The following is a 27,571-nucleotide window of genomic DNA, read 5'->3' on the forward strand; positions in this document are numbered from 1 at the left end:
TTACTATCAATTGTTACGCCTCCTGCATTTGTTTCATTGTAATGTCTATTCTATAAAAGTGATTACTTGTCAATAATGTATTGTATTTCACTTCCTGAACCTCTGTGGTGATGGAACTTGGAGTCCACAATTCGAATTGTCCATTGGAATAAAGCCCATTCCGAACCTCTTATACCACGGATTCTGCCTCTTATTTTACTGAGCTATTTTTATTAATTTTCCGTATCAAACTAAGTCCCGGTAATTAAATTATTTACCACATGATTGGCGCCCGAATAGGGACACTTTCTCATCTCACGCGCCGGCGGTGCGTTGCAGGCCCGGTCTCCTGCCACAGCTGGACGGACAACAACGCGTACCAGCAGGATTTCCTGTATCTCCCTCCAGTCAAGCGGGGGCGACTGAGGCTGCGATCAACCCAGACGAGGCGGTGAGAAGTGCGAAGTATCCCGACCAGAGCCTAGCTGAGAGAGCAAGATCCGAGGTATACAGAGGCCCACCAAGTTCCGAAGTTCCGAAGTTCCGATGTTCCGAAGTTCCGAAGTTTTCGAGTCAAGTCCAGTCTGGTCCAGTTCAGTTCAGTTCCGTTCCGAGGCCTTCCGTTCCGAGCTACCCGGTGAGTACCATTGCTGGGGAGGCGTTCTGACGTGCACATAGGTTGTGCCGGTCAAGACGGGTTTGGGTACACAAATCCGGTCTGCACTGTTTCAGCAGTGTATCTGTACTGTTTAGCAGTATATCTAGTATGTCAAATATATAATTCAGAAGCATCTAGTTATTGCCGAGTATTATGCTTAGTGACTAGTTTCTTAGATCATCATCATTATTGTTGTTCATTAGATGTTAAATGTTAAATGTGTTAATACGTCCTGCATATTGTGGTATGAATGACTGTTCATCATTGTGTTTCTTGTATTAAGTGTGTTCAAGATTAAGTATCAGATCAGTTGTCAATATGCCGCTCTTTTCAAAATTAAGACAGATCACAACTAGAAAAGGGGTGCTCGAAGAAGCTGTTCCTATTCCTCCTAGGGACACTCCAGGGTACTTCATGTATCACAAACATGGCTTAGACGCCATATTATTTCTTGATTTATGGGTAGACTACACTAAGGAATTACCAGAAAATCAGAGGTGGCCCGCAGCTAGGACCTGGGATGCAGAGTGCATCATGAAAGTAGAGGAAGAGTTATGGAAAAGAAAAGCTAGACAGTCACAGAAAGACGCCGTTGAGTTATGGCGTAAAGAATCCCATAGACGTACAGAAAAAGCACTCAGACAGGAAGAGAAAAGTAAGGAGAATTCAAATAAAGTCCGAGAAAATCTATTAATTGAAGAAGGTACACGAGTAAAATCAGAACAGGTAGACCGACAAAGAAATGCCCTTATGAATGGTATGTATCCCCTTCTGGCCGAAGGATTGCCTAAGGCTACTCCGGAGATACCAAAAGACTTGCCACCCCCATTGTTTCCAATAAAAGTACACCCCAAAGGGCATCCCAGATCCTTTCCTCATATTTAGATGACGCAGCTCCCGAGTATGCTAACCCCGCCCCACATAGACCGTCTGCCGGGGGGGTTCAACGTCAAGACCCTGTGTCTGTACCTTTGCAACAACAAATTCCGACTCAAGTTCCGGCAAGCACATCTGTTTCTATATCGGTTCCCACAGCCGTTTCTACAGCTGTACCCCCACCTATGGTTGCTGTATCACGTTCAACGAATCCTTTCGCGCCCAGTACCCCAGATGGGGCTACCGGAGGTGCTACCGACGTTTTTTCTACGCCACCCAGAATAAATAAACTCACTTTTCAAGAATCAGCACATCCACGTACGCCCAAACTTATAAATACCCGCACGCTTAAGGAACTTCTAGTAGATTGCAGATATGACCCTGTGCCCGGCAAAGAGGACGAAATGATCCTGGCATCATTACGTATCAGACGAGCTGCGATGTATTTAGGGAAGCTACCAGGAATGACTATGCATCTAGATAATATATATCATTTTGTCCAAACAGGGCGAGATTCTGAATGTATTAACAGAGCTATGGAATACCAGAAAGTGGAGATACAGGGGGAACTGTTACGTTTCCTCATAAATTGTGTGATCAGAAATCAAGACCGATCGGGGGTAAATCCGGAAACAATGCAAACTCTTACCAGATGGAGCCAGAATATATCAGAAGGGAAACATGATAGGCAAGCATGTATAGTAGCCATGTGCCGAAAGATCCGTAAAGAAATAGAACGCATACACGAAGAGAGATTAGCGGTAGACCAGTTTGAACAAAACGAGGAGGAGGAAGGATCAGGACTGCCCACAGGACAGTCAGAAACCATAGCCTATGTAGGTAGGGGAAGATCTTGTAATAATACTAGATGTTTTACTGTTCCGATACGTCCGATATGTCCAGATAATAACAGGAATTTCCAAACACCTATAATAAATATAAGGTCTCCCGAACATTCGTTCCAAGCCGCTGACAAATTACTCCGAGAACGAAGGGGTTATCATCTATTCGATTCTATGGATGAACAAGAATTAGCCAGGTCAGCCGTTCACTGGATTGACAGTCCCGGAAAATATGGTGATGATACAGTAGCACACACGTTTTTGAACCTCACCCCAGATGAACAGCGTTTAGCTGGGATTTATATGATTCAACAACTTCTTATATTATATAAGAGCCAACATTCCGATCCTGGTCCCTTACCTGATATATTAACTGAATTACTCACGAATAGATGGAGAGGTTCAGGTACTAAGTTAATTAGAGAAATACTAGAATCCAGAAAGCAGTACATTCTTTTTGTATGCCCAGAACATGTCTCACTGCCCATCAAGGAAAGAACGACGTATTACATGGATAGACAGAATCCCTTACGAGAAGTGCACCCAATAAAAGGCGAGGACAATCAGTTTAAACGTGTATTTGTATATACGCCTATATCTAAAATAGAATTGTTAGAAATGAAAAAAGTGGTACCCAGTCATGACAAAGACCCAGCGGGTTTTCACCGAGAAATTAAAGACATGTTACTCATGGGAGAGTATACCTATCCCGACATTATGACAATATTAAAGGTATTAATGCCTGCTGGCATTTATGAAAAACTCAAGGAAAAAGAGTGGGAAGTGGGAGACCAAAAGATAGACTGGACAGCATTAGAAAATGAAGAAAAGGCCCGAACTGCAGGAGCAGGGCTTGGGGATAAAACTAAAGCACTACCAGGTTTACTAGTACAGGTACTGCCACGTTTATTGACTACGAAAAAGGAAGACTGGGGTGCAATCTCAGCCTGTAAACAAAAGCAAGATGAAGACACTAGTGATTTCTATGCCCGATTCGAAAAATGTTTTGGTATAAATAGTGGCATAAAAGCAAGTAGTGAGTCATATCCACATCTGTTTGTGACAAAATTAGTTGAAAATTCCTTGCCCCAAGTGAAGAATAGAGTATTGAAATTTGAAAGTACCTGGCAAGGTAACACGCCTTCACAAATGTTACAAATGTTACAGTATCATCACAATAGAATTAGAGAGGAACAAGAACATGAACAAAGACGCATGAAAGACACGAAAATGAAAATGCTAGTCTCCCAGACAATTCCAACTGACGGTCATAAAAAGGGTGTGACACAGTCCGGTGATTCAGCAGTTCCTGTAAAAGGGACATGCAACTATTGTAAACAGCCAGGTCATTACATACACGATTGTCCAGTCCTGAAACGTAATATCGCCACAGGTATTACAAAAGAAAGACCACGGCCACCTAGACAGGATCAGAATGAACAAGGAGCCCCGCAGCATGCACAGTCCATGCCAGCTCCGCAACAGTCTATACAGTTTGTGCCAGCTGCACCAGCGCTGCCTGTTGCTGCCACACAAACCACGACACGACAAATGTACCAGACCGCACAGTATGACTATCCTGAGTATCAACGATACGCATGAACTAGCCTAGAGAGGGAAGTTGACTTACCCCTTATCGAGGTCCCTGTAGACCAAGAAGGACCTTATGTACACAGTGAACTATTAGGCCAAGATAGAAAAATTTTACTTGATACAGGGGCAAGTCGAACAACAATAAAACGTAGTGAAGTTCCAGGGGCACCCCTCTCAGGCTCACAGAATATTTCCCTTGGTTTTTCAGGAAAACCTATTGTTAATGAAGTATCACAGCCTCTTCCACTTACGATTGGACCCTTGACACGAACTACAGATTTATTGCTTACTAAATCATGTCCAGAAAACCTGTTAGGTATAAAAACATTGAAAGCTCTAGGAGCTATAATATGCTGTTCTCCGGAAGGAGTAAGATTGTTTTTACGTGATTTCAAAGGTCACTATGTATCCCGAGACATGGATCACCGACTACAGACTTTACCCACACATTTATGGGCACAAGGCCCTACAGATGTTGGTTGCATGAACATTACACCATATCGAGTCACACTAAAGGCAGGAGTGGTACTACCACGAATGCGACAATACAAGTTACCACCAGATGCTGTAGTGGCTTTACTGCAAATCATTAACGAGCTTATTGCCCAAGGAGTGGTTGTGGAAACCGACTCCAATATATGTAATTCCCCGATAATTCCGATTCTTAAACGAACTGATCCAAAGGCCCCGCCAGTATACCGATTAGTTATTGATCTGCGCGAATTAAACAAATGCATTGTGCCACAATTCCCTGTGGTCCCAGATATCTCGTCATTACTGACAGCCATTGATTCCAAAGCCACGTTCTTTACTGTAATTGATCTCAAGAATGCCTTTTTCAGCGTCCCAATAGATCCGGAAAGCCAATACCTGTTCGGATTTAGTTTAAATGGACGAAGTTTTAAATTCACACGCGCACCCCAAGGATTTACAGAAAGCCCCAGCATCTATAGCCAAGCACTGAAAAGAGAACTTGACAGTATACGCATGCCAGTCAACACTGCACTGCTTCAATATGTCGATGATCTGCTGATCACCGCCCGAAGCGAACCTGAATGTGAGAAAGCATCACTGACAGTTTTACAATTTCTAGCCGAAAAGGGGCACAAGGTGTCCCCTTCTAAGCTGCAATTCTGTGTCCAGCGAGTTGTTTATCTTGGACACTCGCTGTCCAAGGAGGGAAGGCAGCTTACACCCGACCGCATTCAGTTAATTGATAACATGCCAATACCCAAGACACAAAAGGAGGTGCGGGCTTTTATAGGCCTCACTTCATATTGTAGGCAGTGGATCCCTCAATATGCATTTTTAGCAAAACCACTCATTCAGTTGACAACACAGGAGGCGGCCACATCGACTGCCCTCCCTTGGACTCAGGAACATACACATGCCTTTGAATGCTTAAAGAAAGCTTTATGTCAAGCACCTGTTTTAGCAACACCATGTTACAGGAAACATTTTACACTCTTTGTTACAGAACGCGAAGGTACTGCTTTGTCAGTACTCACTCAGGAACAAGCAGGATCACGTAAACCATGTGCCTATTTCTCTAGTACATTAGATCCTGTAGCCCAGGCTTTGCCTGCGTGCCTGAAATCAGTGGCAGCAACAGCTTTAGCAATCAGACAAAGCGATGCCATAGTGTTAGGACATCCATTGACAGTACAAGTACCACATGCAGTAGAGGTTCTTGTGAACCGAACGCAAACACAACACTTGACCATAGCAAGACTTACAGGGTACGAATTAACATTGTTTCAGCCACATATAGAAATCAGACGCTGTAACACATTGAATCCTGCCACACTTTTACCTGTAATCGGAACAGACCCACTAGCACATGATTGTATTGAAATTATTACTATCACGACGAAACCCAGACAAGACTTGACAGATGTCCCATTGTCAGATCCAGACCTGACGTTGTATGTAGACGGTTCATGTATGAGAACAAGTACAGGAGATTTAGTGGCCGCGTATGCAGTCACAACAGACACTGAAGTCATTGAAACAAACTGTATAAATACCTTGTCAGCTCAAGCCGCAGAGCTCACTGCTCTGACACAAGCCTGTATTCAAGCCACAAATAAGAAAGTCAACATATACACTGACTCACGTTATGCATTCGGAGTTGTACATGACTTCGGCGTGCTGTGGCGAGAGAGAGGTTATTTAACTTCCCACGGTGCCCACATTCAGCACGGACCCCTCATTCATGCTTTATTAGATGCAATTCATCTGCCCACTGCTATATCAATTATGAAATGCAAAGCGCATACGAAAGTTACTGATATCATTTCTCGAGGCAATGATTTAGCTGACAGAACAGCTAAACAGACTGCTCAAACCCACACATCTGACATGACAAAGACAATAGTCCCGACACCAACACATTGTATGACGGTTAAGGATCCCGCCCTCGACGTAATTGACATACAGACACATGCTACACCAGACGAGATAAAGAAATGGACTGAATTAGGAGGGATCCAAACGGACCAGGGATGGATGACGAAGGAGAAATCTGTATGGTTTCTTCCTGACTCTATGGTCCAAGTTATCATAAATACAATACACAGTCCAGCGCATCTAGGAGAGAAAGCTATGCTAGACAGCATTCAACACATTTGGTTCAACAAACATTTACGAGCAGCAGCTAAGCAAAAAGTCCGTACCTGTATGATATGTTGTCAGTTTAACCCAGGTAAAAGCATTCCCGTAGAACAGGGTGGATTTCAGCCTCCTGATCACCCTTTTGAAGTCCTCCAGATGGATTATATCCAGATGGAACGATGTCGAGGATTCAAATATGTTCTCGTAGTTGTCTGCGCTCTTTCCCGTTGGACCGAAGCCTACCCAGTCTCAGATTACACTGCCCCGACTACTGCCAAACAGCTAGTTCGAGAGTTCTTCCCACGGTACGGTTTACCACGTGTTGTCTATTCAGATAACGGCCAGCCGTTCTCATCCGAACTAATGAAACATGTTTCACTTTTGCTAGGATATCAATGGAAGTTTCATTGTGTCCGACACCCCGAGGCAGCAGGTCTCGTGGAACGACATAATCAAACTCTGAAAATCAGATTGTCCAAAATATGTAGAGAGAAAGGTGTCGATTGGGTAGTAGCTTTACCAGTTGCACTCTTTTACATGAGAATGGTAGCGCACTCTCGAACAGGGCTATCCCCTTATGAGGTGATCTTTGGCAGACCACCAAATATGTGGGGGACGCCTATACCCCGTAAAATAACTGATGTTGACTGTAATATGCTGACAGATTACCTGGCTTCCTTGATGTCTGCACTACAATCTTGTCGTTCACAGGTAGCTGCAGCCTTTCCCGACAACACTGAGGTGAAACCCCATGACGTAGTTCCCGGGGACCTAGTGCTGGTGAGGAACTTTGATCGGAAGACTCAGCTGGATCCTAGGTGGAAGTCGCCGAAACTGGTATTGCTTACCACAAGGACAGCCGTGAAGATCGAAGGCCGGAAAGGCTGGGTGCATTCAAGTCATATCAAGAAATTTCATGGACTACCATCGGATGTAAATACCACACCTCGTGTGTCTTCACCTATTGACTCAAAGCTTCCTTTGGTTGAACTAACTGATAGGGACCAATATAAATTAAAACTGCGGTCTAATAAGTCAGACAATTTGATTGTTTAAGTTCTCTCCAAGGTGAAGCGGTTGAATTTGTCTCTGACATGTATCCCTTAGACCTGAATAGAAGAAAAAACCGAAAAATGTTGAAACGACATGCGTACTGTAAATCACTGCGTAGTCATTGTACAGTGACGTTATTAATTTTGTTTTTCTTAAGTCTTATAATAATCACTGCAAGTATATTGTTGCACATATATCATCCTATTTCTAAACATGTTTACAATGTTACTGCTGAACATTCTTTTAGTGACGTACCCCCGCATGAGTTGTCTTATAGATTTGCGCTGCGCAATAACACTTTCATTAGCATGTTACATCATTCCCATCAGACTAGTAATACTACCAATTGTTGGATATGTGGCCGACTCCCTCCCTATCAGAATTATAAGGGAGTTCTGCCCCTCTTTCCATATCCGTTTACACACAATGGCTCCTGTGGAGCATGGTTTAGTTTAATCAACTCCTTAGATTCAAACACAGCAGTTTATCAAGACAATTGGGTATGGGGAAACCTGAACCTAGTTTTACTCAAAGTCTGCTACCCTGACAAGGAGGGTCGTCCCAAAAGAACAGGAACGGATCTAGAAAATGAAGTATATGGATTAGGTAATTTTACACTTAATCTCATGATCCTGAATGTTGAATCCGAAGCTGCACCAATTTTACCTGCCATGTCAGTGTTTCCAGTTAAGGGTGAATTGTGTGTAAGAAAGAATGGTTCCATACATATGGGCCATAGTAGATGCACTACTGTAATAGAATTCAGTGATCAAGGCAAGTCTTCATTTAGAGCTTCTCGCCATTCCTACTTCATATGTGGTCAGACTGCATATATACGTCTGCCTCTAGATTGGGATGGTACCTGTTACATCGGGTTCCTTTTGACACCTGTTTTCCTAGCTCCTCCTGATTACCATAGAAATATTCATTTAGTACACAATAGAGAACGGAGAGATCTCCCAATTGTCGATTACACTGAGACGGCATGGGAAAAGTATGTAGATTTTAATAAAGGCCTCTTTCCCTATATAGGTACAGTTACCAATAGTAAGCTAATACGTAGATTAACTAGGACTCTTGAAGCCGTAGTGAATTAAACTATTTCCGCCTTAGGCAACTTGACAGAGGAGCAGTCTGCGATGAGGATTGTTGTTCTTCAAAATCGTCTTGTCCTTGACGTCATCCTGGCCGATAGGGGCGGAGCTTGTAGGGTCATCGGATCAAGCTGCTGCGTATTCATACCAGAAAATTCGTCATCTGTATATAAAGCTATAACTCGTCTTCATAAGATTGTGAGCCAGATACACCAGAATCCAGGCACTTGGACTTGGTCCGGGTGGTTTTGGAGCGTGTTATCAGCCTGGGGATGGAGAGTTCTATCCTTCCTAGGTATTGGCCTTCTTATACTATTCAGTTGCTGCTTATGCCTGCAATGTGGACCAGCGATTTGTGGTCTGTGTGCCACATCGTGTATTCCACATCAAGGTTTTCATTCAAGATCCCGAAAGAAGAAAGAAGAACAAATGATGCTATATGAACAGATCAATGGATTAATGAAGATTGATATCTCTTAAGGGCAAGTAGGGGACAAGGAGGGAATGTGGAAATATGGATTTCTATGATCAGTTATGTCCCCTATCTTGGACCCCAACGGTTCCATGTGCATGTTACAAGTACATGTATGTTCCCTCCAGTTCCAGTTATGAAGACGCAAACACATGTGCGTCCACCGTCAGCATGTCCTCTTTCAGATCCGCCATGAATGGGCCGGATATTCGATTCCTAAGTACGAAAGGCCACCGACTTTATATGGCTCAGTTACTCTATTTTGCAGTTCAGGCGAGTAGGCCCTGATTCTGCCATCAAGCCTTTCCCTGCTTTCTGCCTCTGACAGCTCCAGTCTGAGCTCGCATCTGTACCCATGAACTTTGTCCTACTCCCTGTGCGGCTAACGGTGCCTGACTCGGCCGGTCTGCTTGCCTGCCAAAAACTGTATTTCACCTTCAAGTTATCTGTTTCATTCCTCAGCCGATGCATTCCTGTCTAGTAGTTTAAGTAAACATTTCTTTCAGCTACTGAGCAAAGGGCCCGGCTTCTCTGTCTTCATGCAAGTAATTCATAGCCCTGTTACCATGGAAGATTTCTGCCCCTTGCATCTCATGTAGACACTTAGACGCTTGTGCACGCACACACAGTCAGTATAGAATAGATTTTGTCCAAGAGTCCTTCCTTTGTGGATAACATAGTTCTTTAAACATAGGATGTTAGATATGATTTGGGATTAGTTTGACTTGACCCCCCAGACTTCTTGTCTCCACATGTAGAGCTAAATGTCAAGTCCCCTTCACCCCCTAGTTGCACGTCAATCACACGTCATGCTGCTGCGCGCGCATCTCTGCCAAGTATTTCTGCTGACATTGTGAAATTCTTTTATGGAACCACCCATTGTGACATCACAACCAATGACGTTTCTTTGTTACGCCCAATTACGCCCCTTTTAGTTACGCATGTAGGGTTTTATCTTTACTATCAATTGTTACGCCTCCTGCATTTGTTTCATTGTAATGTCTATTCTATAAAAGTGATTACTTGTCAATAATGTATTGTACTTCACTTCCTGAACCTCCGTGGTGATGGAACTTGGAGTCCACAATTCGAATTGTCCATTGGAATAAAGCCCATTCCGAACCTCTTATACCACGGATTCTGCCTCTTATTTTACTGAGCTATTTGTATTAATTTTCCGTATCAAACTAAGTCCCGGTAATTAAATTATTTACCACAAGGTTGTGTTCCCCAGAAACCCTTGCAAACCTAACAAATTGACAAAAAACAAACAAATTCCCCAAAATTGTGTGGCGGAAAGTTTTGGAATCTGCTTGGATCCACAAATTTCCACCCATCCCGCGTTTCCCAAAGTCTTTTCGAGAAAATGGTACCTCACCTGTGTGGTTCGGCATAGTGCCCGCGACAGGAAACTGCGCAAAAAGCAACTTGGACACACCTCGATTTCGCAGTGAAAAATGACCCATTTTTGGCAAAGTGCCTAGCTGTAGTTTTTTAACCCTTGCTCTGCCGGCACCTAGGATAAACTAGCAAACCTATACATTTTTGAAAACTAGACATGCAGGGGAATCCAGGATGGGGTGTCTTGACTGCCTCCCACCAGGTTCTGTTACCCATTATTTCTTGCACACCTAAAAAATTGTCCAAAAAAACAAATTTTCCCCGCATTTCTGTGGTGGAAAGTTTTGGAATCTGCGTGGATACACAAATTTCTGCCAACACAGCGTTCCCCAAGGTCTTATGAGAAAAATAGTACCTGACTTTGATGGGTCGGCCTAGTGCCCGCAACAGGAAACCGCGCAAAACGCAACGTGGACACACATCAATTTCGCAGTGAAAACGGAACCTTTTTTGACAAAGTGCTTAGCTGTAGTTTTTGAACCCTAGCTCTGGCGGCACCTAGGGAAACCTAGCAAACCTATACATTTTTGAAAACTAGACATCCAGGGAATGCAGATTGGGATGACTTGACTGCCTCCCACCAGGTTCTGTTCCCCAGAATCCCTTGCAAACCTAACATATTGACAAAAAACACACAAGTTCCCCACATTTCTGTGGTGGAAAGTTTTGGAATCTGCTTGGATCAACAAATTTCCACTCACCCCGTGTTCCCAAAAGTCTTACGAGAAAAATGGTACCTCACTTGTGTGGGTCGGCCTAGTGCCCGTGACAGGAAACTGCGCAAAACGCAACGTGGACACACCTCAATTTTGCAGTGAAAAATGAGCCTTTTTTGGCAAAGTGCCTTGATGTCGTTTTTTAACCATAACTCTGCCAGCACCTAGGAAAATCTAGCTAACCTATTCATTTTTGAAAACTAAACACCCAGGGAATCCAGGAAGGGGTGACTTATCGGCCTCCCACCAGGTTTTGTTACCCAGAATCCATTGCAAACCTAAAAAATTGTCCAAAAAACCCCAATTTTACCCACATTTCTGTGGTGTAAAGTTCTGGAATCTGCGTGGATCCACAAATTTCCACCCATCTCGCGTCCCCCAAAGTCTTCCAAGAAAACAAGAAAAATGGTACCTCACTTGTGTGGGTCGGCCTAGTGCCCGCAACAGGAAACTGTGCAAAAAGCAACGTGGACACACCTCAATTTCGCAGTGAAAAATTACACTTTTTTGGCAAAGTGCCTAGCTGTAGTTTTTTAACCCTAGGTCTGCCGGCACCTAGGGAAAACTAGCAAACCTATACATTTTTTAAAACTGGACAGGCAGGGGAATCCATGATGGGGTGACTTGACGGCCTCCCACCGGGTTCTGTTACCCAGTATTCCTTGCAAACATAAAATATTTTCCCAAAAACAAATTTTCCCCACATTTCTGTGGTTGAAAGTTTTAGAATCCCCCAAGTTCTTATGAGAAAAATGGTACCTCACTTGTGTGGGTCGGCCAGGTGCCCACGACAGGAAACCGTGCTAAACGCAACGTGGACACACATCAATTTCGCAGTGAAAACTGACCCTTTTTTGACAAAGTGCCTAGCTGTAGTTTTTTAACCCTTGCTCTGCCGGCACCTAGGATAAACTAGCAAACCTATACATTTTTGAAAACTAGACATGCAGGGGAATCCAGGATGGGGTGTCTTGACTGCCTCCCACCAGGTTCTATGACCCATTATTTCTTGCAAGCCTAAAAAATTGTCCAAAAAAAACACATTTTCCCCACATTTCTGTGGTGGAAAGTTTTGGAATCTGCGTGGATACACAAATTTCTACCAACACAGCGTTCCCCAAGGTCTTCTGAGAAAAATAGTACCTGACTTTGATGGGTTGGCCTTGTGCCCGCAACAGGAAACCGCGCAAAATGCAACGTGGACACACATCAATTTCGCAGTGAAAACTGAACCTTTTTTGACAAAGTGCCTAGCTGTAGTTTTTGAACCCTAGCTCTGGCGGCACCTAGGGAAACCTAGCAAACCTATACATTTTTGAAAACTAGACATCCAGGGGAATGCAGATTGGGGTGACTTGACTGCCTCCCACCAGGTTCTGTTACCCAGAATCCCTTGCAAACCCAAAGAATTGAAAAAAAAACAAATTTTCCGTGGATTTCCTGCGTGGATCCACAAATTTCCACCCATCCCGCGTTCCCCAAAGTCTTCAAAGAGAAATAGTACCTCACTTGTGTGGGTCGGCCTAATGCCTGCAACAGGAAACTGCGCAAAAAGCAACGTGGACACATCTCTATTTCGCAGTGAAAGATTACCCTTTTTTGGCAAATTGCCTAGCTGTAGTTTTTTAACCCTTGCTCTGCCGGCACCTAGGATAAACTAGTAAACCTATACATTTTTGAAAACTAGCCATGGAGGGGAATCCAGGATGGGGTGACTTGACTGCCTCCCACCAGGTTCTGTTACCCATTATTCCTTGCAAACCTAAAAAATTGTCAAAAAAACAAATTTTCTCCACATTTCTGTGGTGGAAAGTTTTGGAATCTGAGTGGATACACAAATTTCTACCAACACAGCGTTCCCCAAGGTCTTATGAGAAAAATAGTACCTGACTTTGATGGGTCGGCCTAGTGCCCGCAACAGGAAACCGCGCAAAACGCAACGTGGACGCACATCAATTTCGCAGTGAAAACGGAACCTTTTTTGACAAAGTGCATAGCTGTAGTTTTTGAGCCCTAGCTCTGGCGGCACCTAGGGAAACCTAGAAAACCTATACATTTTTTAAAACTAGACATCCAGGGGAATGCAGATTGGGGTGACTTGACTGCCTCCCACCAGGTTCTGTTCCCCAGAATCCCTTGCAAACCTAACATATTGACAAAAAACACACAAATTCCCCATATTTCTGTGGTGGAAAGTTTTGGAATCTGCTTGGATCAACAAATTTCCACTCACCCATTTTTGGCAAAGTGCCTAGCTGTAGTTTTTGAACCCTAGCTCTGCTGGCACCTAGGGAAAACTAGCAAAAAATACACAATTTCCCCACATTTCTGTGGTGAAACGTTTTGGAATCTGCATGGATCCACAAATTTCTACCCACCCCGCGTTCCCTAGAGTCGTACGAGAAAAATGGTACCTCACTTGTGTGGGCTGGCCTAGTGCCCGAAACAGGAAATGGCGCAAAACGCAACGTGGACACACATCAATTTCGCAGTGAAAAATGAGCATTTTTTTGCAACGTGCCTTGCTGTTGTATTTTAATCATAGCTCTGCCGGCACCTAGAAAAACCTAGCAAACCTATACATTTTTGAAAACTAAACACCCAGGGAATCCAGGATGGGGTGACTTAGCTGCCTCCCACCAGGTTTTGTTACCCAGAATCCCTTGCAAATCTAAAAATTTGTCCAAAAAAACACATTTTCCCCAGATTTCTGTGGTGGAAAGTTCTGGAATCTGCATGGATCCACAAATTTCCACCCACCCCGCGTTCCCCAAAGTCTTCCGAGAAAAATGGCACCTCACTTCTGTGGGTCGGCCTAGTGCCCGCAACAGGAAATGGAGCAAAATGCAACGTGGTCACACCTCAATTTCGCAGTGAAAAATGACCCTTTTTTGGCAAAGTGCCTAGCTGTACTTTTTGAAAGCTAGCTCTGCCGCCACCTAAGGAAACATAGCAAACCTATAAATTTTTTAAAACTAGACACCGAGGGGAATCCAGGATGGGGTGAATTGACTGCCTCCCTCCAGGTTCTGTTACCCAGAATCCCTTGCAAACCTAACCACTTGAAAAAAAAAAACACATTTTCCCCATATTTCTGTGGTGGAAAGTTTTGGAATCTGCTTGGATCCACAAATTTCCACCCACCCCTCGTTCCCGGAAGTGTTACAAGAAAAATGGTACCTCACTTGTGTGGGTCGACCTAGTGCCCGCAACAGGAAACGGCGCAAAACGTAACGTGGACACACCTCAATTTCACAGTGAAAAATGACCCTTTTTTGGCAAAGTGCCTAGCTGTAGTTTTTTAACCCTAGCTCTGCCGGCACCTAGTGAAACATAGCAATCCTATACATTTTTTTAAGATTAGACACCCAGGGGAATCCAGGGTGGAGTGACTTGACTGCCTCCCTCCAGGCTCTGTTATCCAGAATCCCTTGCAAACCTAACCAATTGACAAAAAAAAAACATTTTCCCCACATTTCGTGGTGGAAAGTTTTGGAATCTGCTTGGATTCACAAATTTCCACCCACCCCACGTTCCCCGAAGTCTTGCGAGAAAAATGGTACCTCACTTGTGTGGGTCGGCCTGGTGCCCGCGACAGGAAACGGCTCAAAACGCAACATGGACACACCTCAATTTCGCAGTGAAAAATGACCCTTTTTTTGGCAACTTGCCTAGCTGTCGTTTTTTAACCATAGCTCTGCCCGGACCTAGGGAAACCTAGCAAACCTATACATTTTTGAAAACTAGACACCCAGGGGAATCCAGGATGTCGTGACTTAGCTGCCTCCCACCAGGTTCTGTTACCCAGAATCCCTTGCAAACCTAAACAATTGTCCAAAAAAACACATTTTCCCCACATTTCTATGGTGGAAAGTTCTGTAATCTATGTGGATCTACAAATTTCCACCCACCCCGCGTTCCCCAACGTCGTCCGAGAAAAATGGCACCTCAATTGTGTGGGTCGGCCTAGTGCCCGCGACAGGAAATGGCGCAAAACGCAACGTGGTCACACCTCAATTTCATAGTGAAAAATGACCCTTTTTTGGCAAAGTGCCTTCCTGTAGTTTTTGAACCCTAGCTCTGCCAGCACCTAGGGAAACCTAGCAAACCTATACATTTTAAAACTAGACACCCAGGGGAATCCAGGATGTGGTGACTTGACTGCCTCCCACCAGGCTCTGTTACCCAGAATCCCTTTCAAACCTAAAAAATTGTCACAAAAACACAAATTTTCTCCTCATTTCCTTGGTGGAAAGGTCTGGAATCATCGTGGATCCACAAATATACACCCACCCTGTCTTCTGCAAAAAATGGTACCTCACTTGTATGGGTCGGCCTAGTGCCCGCAAGAGGAAATGGCGCAAAGCGCAACATGGACACACTTCAATTTCGCAGTGAAAAATTACCCTTTTTTGGCAACGTGCCTAGCTCTAGTTTTTTAACCCTAGCTCTGCCGGCACCTAGGGAAACATAGCAAACCTATACATTTTTTAAAACTAGACACCCAGGGGAATCCAGGATGGTGTTATTTAGCTGCCTCCCATCAGGTTCTGTTACCCAGAATCCCTTGCAAACCTAAAAAATTCTCCAAAAATCCTCATTTTCCCCATATTTCTGTGGTGGAAAGTTCTGGAATCTGCGTGGATCCACAAATTTCCACCCACCAAGCGTTCCCCCAGGTCTCCCGATAGAAATAGTACCTCACTTGCGTGGGTGGGTCAAGGACCCTCGACAGGCAAGGGCCCAAAATCTATTGAGGCGACATCAAAATTACCTATCACAAACCAACCTGGTTTTGCATGTGGGTCCCATGGGGCATATATACAAGGCGGCAATATAAAATTATCGCCGCTTTTGCAGCTACTTTCGGCCGAAGAGCGGCGATAATTTTATCGCTATATTAGCAAGGTCACGCTATCACGTGAAACCTTGCCTTAGCGCCTGATGGGCACATGCATCAAAGCAAAAACCGGTCGCAAACGGGCAGATTCTCAGAATCTGCCCCTTTGCGACCGGTATTTTTGCATTTGGGATGCATCATCCCAAATGCAAAAATCGCTATTTAAGGAATCTCAAAATTTCGATTCCTTAAATAGAGATTGCATTTAAGGAATCGCTAATTGAGATTCCTTAAATGCAATGCATTACAGTGTAAAAAATAGCGATTTTGCTATTAGCGGGAGCAAATTACCATGAAGCTGGACTTCATGGTAATTTGCTAAAACTTAGAAAAATGCACTTATTTCATGTTGCGCACACACATGCCCTTAGAGCATGTGTGTATGCAACATTTGTGAAGAGTTAACATACATGGGTGCAATAATGTGTCATTTTTGACACCCTTGCACCATCGAAATTGTGGGAGCAATTTGCGAGTACCTACTGGTACTCGCAAATTGCTCCCGCAATCTTCAATTCATTCCTATGGGCCAGGAGGCCCATAGGAATGAATGGGAAGACATTCCTTAATTGCGACTCGCAATTTGCGAGTCGCAATTAAGGAATTTGTGGGAATCGCTATTTCTTTAGCGATTCCTACATGCATAGGGTTTTGCTATTCCTTAATTGCGATTCCTTAATATTCGCAATTAAGGAATCGCAAAACACTATGATGATGCATGTGCCAGTGAATTCCTAACGCCCCTCTTTGCATCCCTAATGAGATGCAAAGTGGGCGTTCCTCCACAGGATAACGGGAGAAATGTTGCTAAGAACTATTTCTCCCATTATCAAGCCTCACGCAAAGCAGCATAGCGACAAGAAAAGTAGCGATAACCTCTGTTATTGCTACTTTGCTTATGCCTGCTTTGAAAGTACCTTAGCCATGATATCCAATGTAAGGTGGATATCATGGCTAAGTATGTGAAGCCCTATCAGCAAGCTATCGCCAAACTTCGTGGGATTATCGCTGGGTTTCCAGCAATAATCTCACGTTTGGCAGTTAGCGCTAGGATTTTTATCGCTTTTGAGATAAACGTTGCTAATAGCACGCTATCTCAGCGATAAAAATCCACGCTAGCCGGCGATAATTATCTTAGCGCTAAGTACGCTTAGCGATAATTATCGCCAGTTGTTGCTGATATGCCCCCATGAGTGTTTGGCTCGGGGCTCGGCAGCCATCTAGGGAAACCTACCTAACCCACATATTTCTGGAAACTAGACACCCGGTGGAGTCCAGCGAGGTATGGCTTGCGTGGGTCCCCCATCATTCTCTTACCCAGATTCCCCTGCAAACCTCAAATTTCGCCGAAAAATTCACTTTTTTCCCACATTTCTGTGTGGGTCCACAAATTTCCTACCACCCAGCGTTCCCCCGGTCTCCCGACTTGTCACCAAGGGGGGCGGGCAGAAAATAACATCCACAACTATAACCACCTTTGGAAGCAAACCTTAACCAAGGGGTCACTTCCACACACAACAAAACACAATCCCTAGGGCCTAGTGGGTCAGAAAGGCCCAAAAAACGGGCAGATCAGCCCCCTGGGGGGGGGGGGGGGGCAGACAAACATCAACAAAAAATGCTCCCCTTTGGAAGCGACACTTGCCCAATGGGTCGCTTCCATCTAAATTTAAATGCCCCCAAATGGAAACCCTGGTGGCTAGTGGCGGTTTCTGCACCCCCCTGGGGGAAAAATGGCCAAAAAAAGGGCCAATTTGCCCCCGGGGGGCAGAGAAACATTAGCAATGAAATGCTCCATTTAGGAAGCGACCCTTGACCAAGGGGCCACTTCCATAAAAAATAATGCCCTCAAAATTATTCCCTGGTGGCTAGTGCCGTTTTCTGCCCCACCCGGGGGCAAAACGGCTGAAAAAACGGACCAATTTACAGAAAAACATTACAAAATACATGCCACCTTTAGGAAGCGACCCTTGCCCAAAGGGTCGCTTCCATCAAAATTAAATAATTAACCCAAATTAATCCCTGGTGCCTAGTGGCATTTTCTGCCCTCCCCTGTGGGCGAAATTCTTCCGCTGCCATCCCCCTTTGTGGGGGCAAAATTGGACTTCCCCACGTGGGTGGGTCCCATGAGGAGCTGGACTAGTCAAGAGCACACGTCCACTGTGTGCCATGATGAGTCCAGCTCGTCATAAGCATCGAAAGGGTTAAACAGTTGCAATTAATAAACACTCCACTAATGAATGTTGATTTTTAGCAAGTTAAGGTAATGAAAACAGGTCGGCAATTTAGTCTACTCTCTACCTATGTGCTCAGTGACCTGAGTTTCTGTCTCTTACAGTCCTAACAGAAGGCATTGTGATGTGATACTGTAGACTGGCTATGCCATGTTGCTACTACAGGTACCTGGTGGTGTCAGAAGTACAGTGTAATACCAATATTACAGAGCAGACTTTCAGTAGGCAGTGTAAGCTACCAGAGCCTATGCAGACAGACAGATACAAAGCTGAGGTTAGATTTGTGGTTGAATAAAAAAATGGATTAAACAAAGATCTTCCCAACAAAAAGGAAGGATTATTTCAGAGATGGGCCCTTGGAGGAGATGGCCGCCCTACTGGCTCTAGAGATTCATGAGAGGGCTTTGTCTGAAAGGAAAGGTTTGTCAGCTAGGTGAGCTGAGTAGTGGTGTGGAGGGCCTTGCAGAGAGTAACCTGAAGGGGATACCTGCTGGCAGGGAGAGCCAGGGTGCTCCTGACAGGTGAAAGTGGTTGGCAGGAGCTCCTACCTGCTGGCAGGGAGAGCCAGGATGCTCCTGGCAGGTGAGGGTGATTGGCAGGAGCTGCTGGCAGCATAGCCTCAGAGGCAGAGGGGGGTGTTGGGTTATCCTCATAAAATTGAGTGAATTCCTGCAGTGGCACGTTCAGTGGAATGTATGCTATTATTAGGAGAATGGGTTTGGAGTGGTCCATGCTCCACTAGTCCTCATAGATGGCAGCACTCTCAGCCGCCTCTGGGGTACCAATGGTCTGTATAGTCAGTGCCTGGATGTCAGTGCACATCCTATAAGATGGTAATTGGTGGGTAGGAGAATGGGAATGAGTCAAAGTGTTTCCAGGGAAAAGGTTCTGTCTTGGGAATGCTGCCTCTTGCAATAGCATAAACTGGGGGAAGATATTGATGAGGCAATGCCCACACTGAGCAGGAGAATGCTTATGCAGGTTACATTCAACCAGCCGATTCCTCCCTAAAACATGTGTGTTCTTCCCACCAGCAGTGTGAAAGACAGTATGCCACCCTCATAATGAGTATGTGTGTCCGCAGCCCACTTACCACAAGGGTTAGAGTTAGTGTAATCTCTCTGGGGAGGCCCCCTCTGCTCTGGTGTGTGGTCAAATATATGTATCACAATCAGAGACTGTAACCATTAAGAAAGCAGAGCTGGTGCAAATGTTGCAAGTATCTGGTCTTTCGGGTCAATGAAAATGCACTGAGCACATATTTTTGGGAATAGAAAAGTTGTAGATACCTATAGAATCTTAGCTCCATTTAAGGGTTATTGGGACTGCAGATTGAGAACTCTGGCCTTCACACTGGACACACTAGGGGGCATATCAAAATTATCGCCGCTTTTGCGGCCGTTTTTGGCCGAAAAGCGGCGATCATTTTATCGCCTAATTAGCAAGGTCACGCTAACGCGTGAAACCTTGCTTTAGCGTACGAAATCTTAACGCCCAGCTTTGCATCTCTAATGAGATGCAAAGTGGGCGTTCCTGACCTGACATGACAGGAGAAATGTCGCTAAGCGACATTTCTCCTATCATCAAGCCCCACACTATGAAGCATAGCGTCAGGAAAAGTAGTGATAACCCCTGTTATTGCTACTTTCCTTACGCCTGCTTCAGGACTGACTTAGCCATGATATCCTATGGAAGGTGAATATCATGGCTAAGTTTATGAGTCCCTATCAACAAGCTAACGCCACATTTCGGGAGATTATCGCTGGGTTCCCAGCGATAATCTCACGTTAGGCAGTTAGCGCTAGGATTTTTATCACTTTTCAGGTAAGCGTTGCTAATAGCACGCTTTCTCAGCGATAAAAATCCACGCTAGCCGGCGATAATTATCCTAGCGCTAAGTGCGCTTAGCGATAATTATCGCCGGTTGTTGTTGATATGCCCCTAGGTAAGTAAATTTAACAATGGCACAGCAAGACCCGTCAAAGAGTGGGGGCATCCCCCTCGTGGCAGCACTGGGTACAGCCATATCTGCAAGTGAATATTGTTTGGAAAGAGAGAGTGTGAGAAAAGTAATTATTAGTTGGGGTGAATGGGAGTCCACCACAAGCAAAAAAGTCACAAACTTGTTAGATCCAGTTAAAGGTTACAGTAATGTAACATTGAACTCCGCTCTTGGTAGCTATTGCATGGAGCAGACAGACTTAACTTAGAGAAAATATGTAAAGACTTTAGAAGTATGACAACAGTTAAGTCAAATTCAAAATGCAATAAAAATCCCATGACATAAAGATTTGAGTAAAAATAGCACCGACATGTGTCAACTGCCAGTTGTATTCAATGGTTACAATGAACTTAAACCTAGGAGCAATCTGAGGATGACCCCAATTGAGGCCTGGATAGATAGACCCAGTATATTGGTCCACATGAAAGTATGGGAGTCAAAAATGTGGAAATCTTTCAAATCCCAATCCAAAAAGGAACTTTGTTTTTTTGTTTTGAGAAAACATTTTCCTCTGTCTAAATCTTAATTGATTTGGAAGCATTGGTGGGACCTGTCACTAGTGAATAGAGTTTGTGCATGTGATGGAAGATATTTTAACCGTTTGATCAGCACATGGCTGTAATCAAATAAATCTGTCCACTATGTGAAATATACATTTAAATCAATCAATCAATCAATCAATCAATCAATCAATCAATCAATCAATCAATCAGGTGTTTGTTAAGCGCGACTACTCACCCGTAAGGGTCTCAAGGTGCTGGGGGTTGAGGGGGGGGTCGGAAGGTTCCAGTCCATTAAGGAGGGGGACTGTCAAAGAGCCAGGTTTTGAGGATTCTTGAGAAGATGGGGAGCGATGTTGTCTGTCTGAGGTGGAGCGGAAGGTCGTTCCAGGCTCTGGCTGCGTGGAAGGAGAAGGAGCTGCCTCCCGATCTGGTCTTTCTGGTGCGGAGTACCATGGCATAGGAGTGCTGGGCTGATCGTAGGGTCCTTTGGGGTGCGTGGAATTTGAGTCGGCTGTTCAGGTATGCTTGTCCGATGTCGTGGAGTGCCTTGTGAGTGTGGGTTAGCATCTTGAAGGTCACTCTAGCTTCGATGGGGAGCCAGTGGAGTGTGAGCAGGTGCTGGGAGATGTGGCAGTGTCTTGGCAGGTTGAGGACCAGTCTTGCAGCGGCGTTTTGGATGTTCTGTAGCTTGCGGGTGAGGTTTTGGTTTATTCCGGCATAGAGTGCGTTGCGGTAGTCGGGCCTGCTGGTGACCAGGTCATGAGTGACGGTCTTTCTGTGTTCGAGGGGATCCATTTGAAGGTCTTACATAGGAGGCGGGTGGTGTGGAAGCAGGAGGACGAGACGGAGATGATCTGGCGGTCCATTTTGAGCTCTGAGTCCAGGACGATTCCCAGGTTGCGTGTGTGGTCCGTGGGGGTGGGTGGGCTTCCGAGGGCGGGGGGGCACCAGGTGTCCTTCCAGGAATCGGGGTTTGGACCCATGATGAATACTTCCATTTTGTTAGTGTTTAGTTGTAGGCAGCTGTTTTTCATCCATTTGGCGACGACTTCCATGCCTTCTCAAAAGTTGTGTCTGGCAGTATTGGGTTCGTTGGATAGAGAGAGGATGATTTGGGTGTCGTCTGCGTATGACACAATGTTGAGTCCATAGGTTCTGACGATGGGGGCGAGCGGAGCCATGTAGACGTTGAAGAGCGTAGGGCCGAGGAAGGACCCCTGGGGGACTCCGCAGGTGGTAAGTGTAGGGTCCGAGAGGAAATGAGGAAGTCTGACCCACTGCCTTCTGCCGGAGAGGAAAGAGTGGATCCAGTCGAGGGCCTTGTCTTGGATCCCTGCGTCGTGAAGTCTGTGTATTAGGGTGCGGTGAGAGACTGTGTCGATCGCCGCTGAGAGGTCGAGGAGGATGAGGGCTGCTGTTTCTCCTTTGTCCAGTAAGGTGCGGCTGTCATCTGTTGCGGCGAGGAGGGCCGTTTCCGAACTGTGTTTCTTTCTGAAGCCGGATTTGGAGTAGTTGAGGATGTTGTGCACTTCAATGAATGGGGCAAGTTGGCTGTTGATGGCTTTCTCAATGACTTTAGCTGGGAACGGGAGCAGGTAGATGGGTCTGTAGTTTTTGAGGTCGGTGGGGTCCGCCGAGGGTTTCTTCAGAAGGGGGTTGATCTCAGCATGTTTCTAGTCATCTGGGAACGAGGCGGTTGCCAGGGAATGGTTGATGATGTGGCAGAGCATGGGTGCGATGGTGTCGGCAGCTCTGTTGAAAATGTGGTGGGGGCAGGGGTCCATGGGTGCCCCGGAGTGGATTGACTTCATTGTCTTCAGTGTGTCTTTGGTGGTGAGGGCTGTCCAGTTGTCGATCGCTGCCTTCAGGGTGTCGGGATGGTTGGTGAGGGTTCAGTGTGTTGGTTGTCTTCATCGAAGTTGTCGTAGATGCTCTTGATTTTGTGGTGGAAAAAGGTGCTAAGTTTGTCGCAGAGGTCTTGTGAGGGAGGGATGTCGGTGGACTCGGTGGTGGGGTGGGCGAACTCCTTGGTGATGTTGAAGAGTTCTTTGCTGTTGTGTGCATGAGTGGAGATTCTGTCTTCAATTGCTTTTTTCCTAATTTTTCTGATGAGTTGATGGTGGGCGTTGGTGGCAGCTCTGAAGTTGTTGTGGGCTTCTGTGGATTTGGTGTTCCTCCAGGCCTTTTCGAGGCAGCGGCAAGTGTGTCTGGACTCTCGAAGTTCGGTGGTGAACCATCTAGCTTTCTTGGCGGGGGTGTTGTTGTTTTTCTTGAGGGGAGCTATGGTGTTGGCACTGTCGGAGATCCATCTGTGCAGGGTTCGGGCTGCGGTATTGGGGTCGTCATTTTCCACGATGGTTGGGGTGGAGTTGTTGAGTGATGAGGTTAGCTGGTCGTCGGTGTTTCTGGTCGAGTTTCTTTGTGGAAGCAGATGCTGGTGTCTGTGGATGGTGGGTGTTCTGAAGGTGAAGTCGACGCATCGATGGTCAGCACGGGGATGTCATCATATGTAGCAGTCTATTATCTGGAAAAAACGTAGTACAGGAAAAAAAATCCTTCCTCCATATGGTTAATTCCACAACAGGGGAACCCGAACCCTAAAGTATTTTGGTAACACAATTGTAGAATTCCGGGTAACTTCTGCCCTGGGATATGTTGTTGATGCGTTTTGACCCAATGGGAATTTTGGGGTCTCCTCAGGTAAGGGACTGGTGGGAACAGTGTCTGTCAGACATGCACAAAAGGAACTCAGAAAACAATGGGCTGTTGTGTCTAGGAAATCCTTTTTGTGGCATACCGTAAAAAATGCTAAAGAAAGACCTAGCATCGGGAATAGGAGCATTCTCTTGAGTAAACAATTTTAGGAATAATGCTGTTTTAATTGGAGAAAGAGTGGGACACAATCAAAATCTGTATGGATGAGGAATAAATGAGCAAATTGTTATAGTGTTTTTCAGAACTCCTGGTTGTTATTTGGTTGCCCAAGCGAGGATCATTTCAAGGAGTTTTGTTGATTGAGGTGCTCGACCTACTTGCAGGCACCTTGTTTCTGCAGTGTGCTTTATTCAGTTTGCTCTGTTTATAAGAGTCACTGAACAGATGACTTGCCGGGACCAGGGAACCGCATATCTGCATACTATATCAAACATGGATGTCTCATCGCGCACATTCTAGAGAACTTGTGACATCACATGATAAGTGGTCATGCTGGGACTTATAGTCCACCAAACAAGGAACGGGTGGGAAGTCCTGTTGGGTAACTCTAGATATCTTCTGCAAGTGATGGATAGACTGGATATTATGAAGGTGTGTGGATGCAGACCACAGTTAGACCAATATTGACAGTAGAGATTTGGATTGGCTGGCCTCAGTGTTTAGGGGAGGCAATGAGGAGTGCGGAGATGTTGTGTTCTGACTAAGCATTCATGTTCCCATTGATGGTAAGTGAAAACTTTACGTGGGATACTAGCTTTGTGCAAAAAATGGTGACCATAGTGTTGGTAACAGAACATGTTGCCAAAATTAGATGTACCATCATACAATTAATCATTTGGAAATGCATCAGATTGTTCTAAATCAGATAGCCCAGTGTGCACAGCTTCAATGTCCCAAACACCATAGAGAGTACTAGAGCTGATGATATCACTAAGAGTAATTTTGAATAAATGTGGAGTTCTTAATAGTTCAGTAGGACCATACAAATCATAGGAAACTCTGTGCCGAACTATTCCTTCAGGAACTGGAACTGTTGTAATGTTCACTAAACACAGGTCCCTCTGTTCATTCAGGAGCAAGAAAAAGGCAGTCACTATACCAATCAAAAGGACTAGGAACAGTAATCCAGAACAGTAGCCAGGGAAAAACAAAGTAAGTATTTTCAGCCAAAGGTGAGTAACTGTAATATGCAAAGATTAATCACAAAACTCAATTCGTAATTTCATGTTAATAAATTAATAAGTTAAATGAGTGAATTGAATTCGAACAAGTCTCAAATAAATGAGTCCTTGCTCCATCAATCCCCTCTCTGATGGCATCTTATGCCATCATAAACTACCCACCCAAAACAGATACCAACTTTAGTACTCTCTAAATTCCAATTCTGTTTCCACTTTCCCTTCTTTCTCAATATTCTCAAAATATTTCATGTCTATATAAAGCTTGCCTTTCATTTCCTCCATCTCTATTTCATCATTTTCCCTCTTTCTTTCTTTTCCTTCCTTTTTCATTTATTTTATATTTTCTTCTTCTTCTACAAGACTTGCACCAAATCATTACCGTTAATGCTATTATTGTCACGCCTACTGGGGCAAAACTATTTGACCTAAAAGACCTTTCCCTATATTAGTATACCAAGTCCCTATTGAAGTGACACCTTTTCTTAGTCTTTCCCACTTGCTGTCACCCTCCAGTGGTTTCAAAATGTCATGAAATTTCGTAATATTCTTTATGTACCTCTTAATTTACTTACTTTTGTCAGGAATGTAAGTGCAACAATGTTGAACTTTCAACATTCCACAGACTCCACCCTCTTTTGCTAATAAAATGTCTAGAGCAAGACGATTTTGTAAAACCATTGAGCTGATCGCAACCATTTCTGTATTGATCTTCAAGAAACCACCAGCAGTATCAGTCAATAGACGATCAACTACTGTTGATAATTGACAAATTCTACGTGAATTTAGTATGACCCCCCACTGAAGGTATTATTGCACTAAATATATCACCTGCAATTTCTGAAAAACTAGCTCTCCTTGTGCGTGTTAGTACATTAGAATTTTCATTTCTTCCTGTGATTCTTTTTATGTGGTATATTTTCAGAAATACAATCCCCAGGTAGCAGCTTCCATACCATTGTGCAGGTAGCTTAAAATAAGCATTGTTACCACACACATAATAAATCCCAGGAAATACAGAATCAGTTCCCCCTTTTAGTCCCCAACCTCCCTAGTTTAAGAAGTTATGTTCACATTCACTGGAATCGATAAATGTTATTGTAAGCTGTCTTTAATCTCTGAATGCAGATTTTCCCTTTCTTTACAAAATCCAGGGCCATCGCAGCATGAACCTTGCCAGCGGTATAAATTCCCTTCCTTTCAGCCCATGTTGGAAAATTCTGTTCAACAGCTTTGTTTTGGAAGTTCTGCCTTCTTTCCTCAACTAAATTCAGAAATACCTTTTCTTCTTCACGTAATGTGCATGTAAATAGTTTTCGTGTGCTTTAACTAAATCTATAGTCTTCATCGTCAGGAAGAATTCACCCATGAACTGGTCATTCCGAGCACTAAGTACTGGATTCATGTTCCCTCGAATAGGAAGTTCTGAAAACACTACATCTAAATTTGAATAATAATACTGTAATTTCCCAGTTGCATAAAACAGACTTTCTAATATACTACATGATATACCATATGTCAAAGGTATGTAATGGTATGTTACCCCCTCTGACACTGACTCTGGTAACTTCATACAAACATAACACTCTCTAACTTCCATTGTGTCTACATATTCTATCAATAACTTTGTGAAGTCATTTAATGATGTGTCATTATCTGTCACTGTATGATGGAAATCTGTCTCATCTGCTGCTTGTAATTCTACCCTCTCTTTTATATGTAGCTGTGTTCTCATTAGTACCTGTGTCATTCTTCTTGTTTGCTGTCATAAGTAAAGGAACCGCTACTGTTACAACTAACCATATTAGTATCACTATTATAATATTACATATGAATGCTTTACAACATCTTTGTATTTGGTTCGGTTGCTCAGTAACTCTGTTTCTTGCCATTTTGATCTGTGAGGATAATTTGTCCTCTTACTTTAGCACCAGAATTCCCAGAATTGAATTTTTAATGAAATCTCACTCTTTTTCTTTCACTGCTGTAGGATTCTGATTTTCAGATTCCTCTCTTATGTCCAGATTATCAAATTCTTCCAGTATAATGTAGGTCCATTCAGGACATTCATACATATTGTTCAGAATTTTCAATCTCATACTTCTTCGTAAGTTTCTCTCTTTCTTTTGCCTTGTCCGGTTTTGACTTGAAATCTCATTCACTTGTTCTGGTTTTTCAATTATTCTTTTCAGAACATATTTCAGTCTCTACACTCTTCCTTCTGGCCAGTTGTCACCCTTTCTGGATCTTTTTATTTGTACTGAACTTTCACCCTCTTTGTCTTTATACAGTGTTCTGTTATTGTTACAGGGGTTTGCACAACCTGTTCTGTCTCAGTTGATTCACTTTCTGACTGTTCCTATTCAGGTCTTTTGTTTATTATCTCATTCACCTGAACTTGTTGTTCTTCTTCTAGCTGGTCCTGTTTGGGACTGTGGTTAGCTTGTTCTTCTTCCCAAACTTGTTCTTCTTTTCCTAACTGGTCCTGATCAGGTCTTATTGCAATTTGCTTGGCTGCTGTCCAATTGTGTTCTTCTTCCCCTATCTGTCTCTCCTCAGGATTGTAAATAATTTCAGATTCATTTACCTGAGTATGTTCTTCTTGCCCTGACTGTTCCTGCTCAGTTTCTGGATTTGTTTTGTTCTCTTCTTCCTGAGCATGTTCTTGCACACCTAACTGGTCCTCACTATCGTCCTGTCTGTCTAATCTTGTTCTGCTTTTTGTTTGGACAATTACTTTAG

Source organism: Triturus cristatus, chromosome 5_1 (assembly GCF_964204655.1).
Source record: "Triturus cristatus chromosome 5_1, aTriCri1.1, whole genome shotgun sequence".
NCBI classification, from domain to species: Eukaryota; Metazoa; Chordata; class Amphibia; order Caudata; family Salamandridae; genus Triturus; species Triturus cristatus.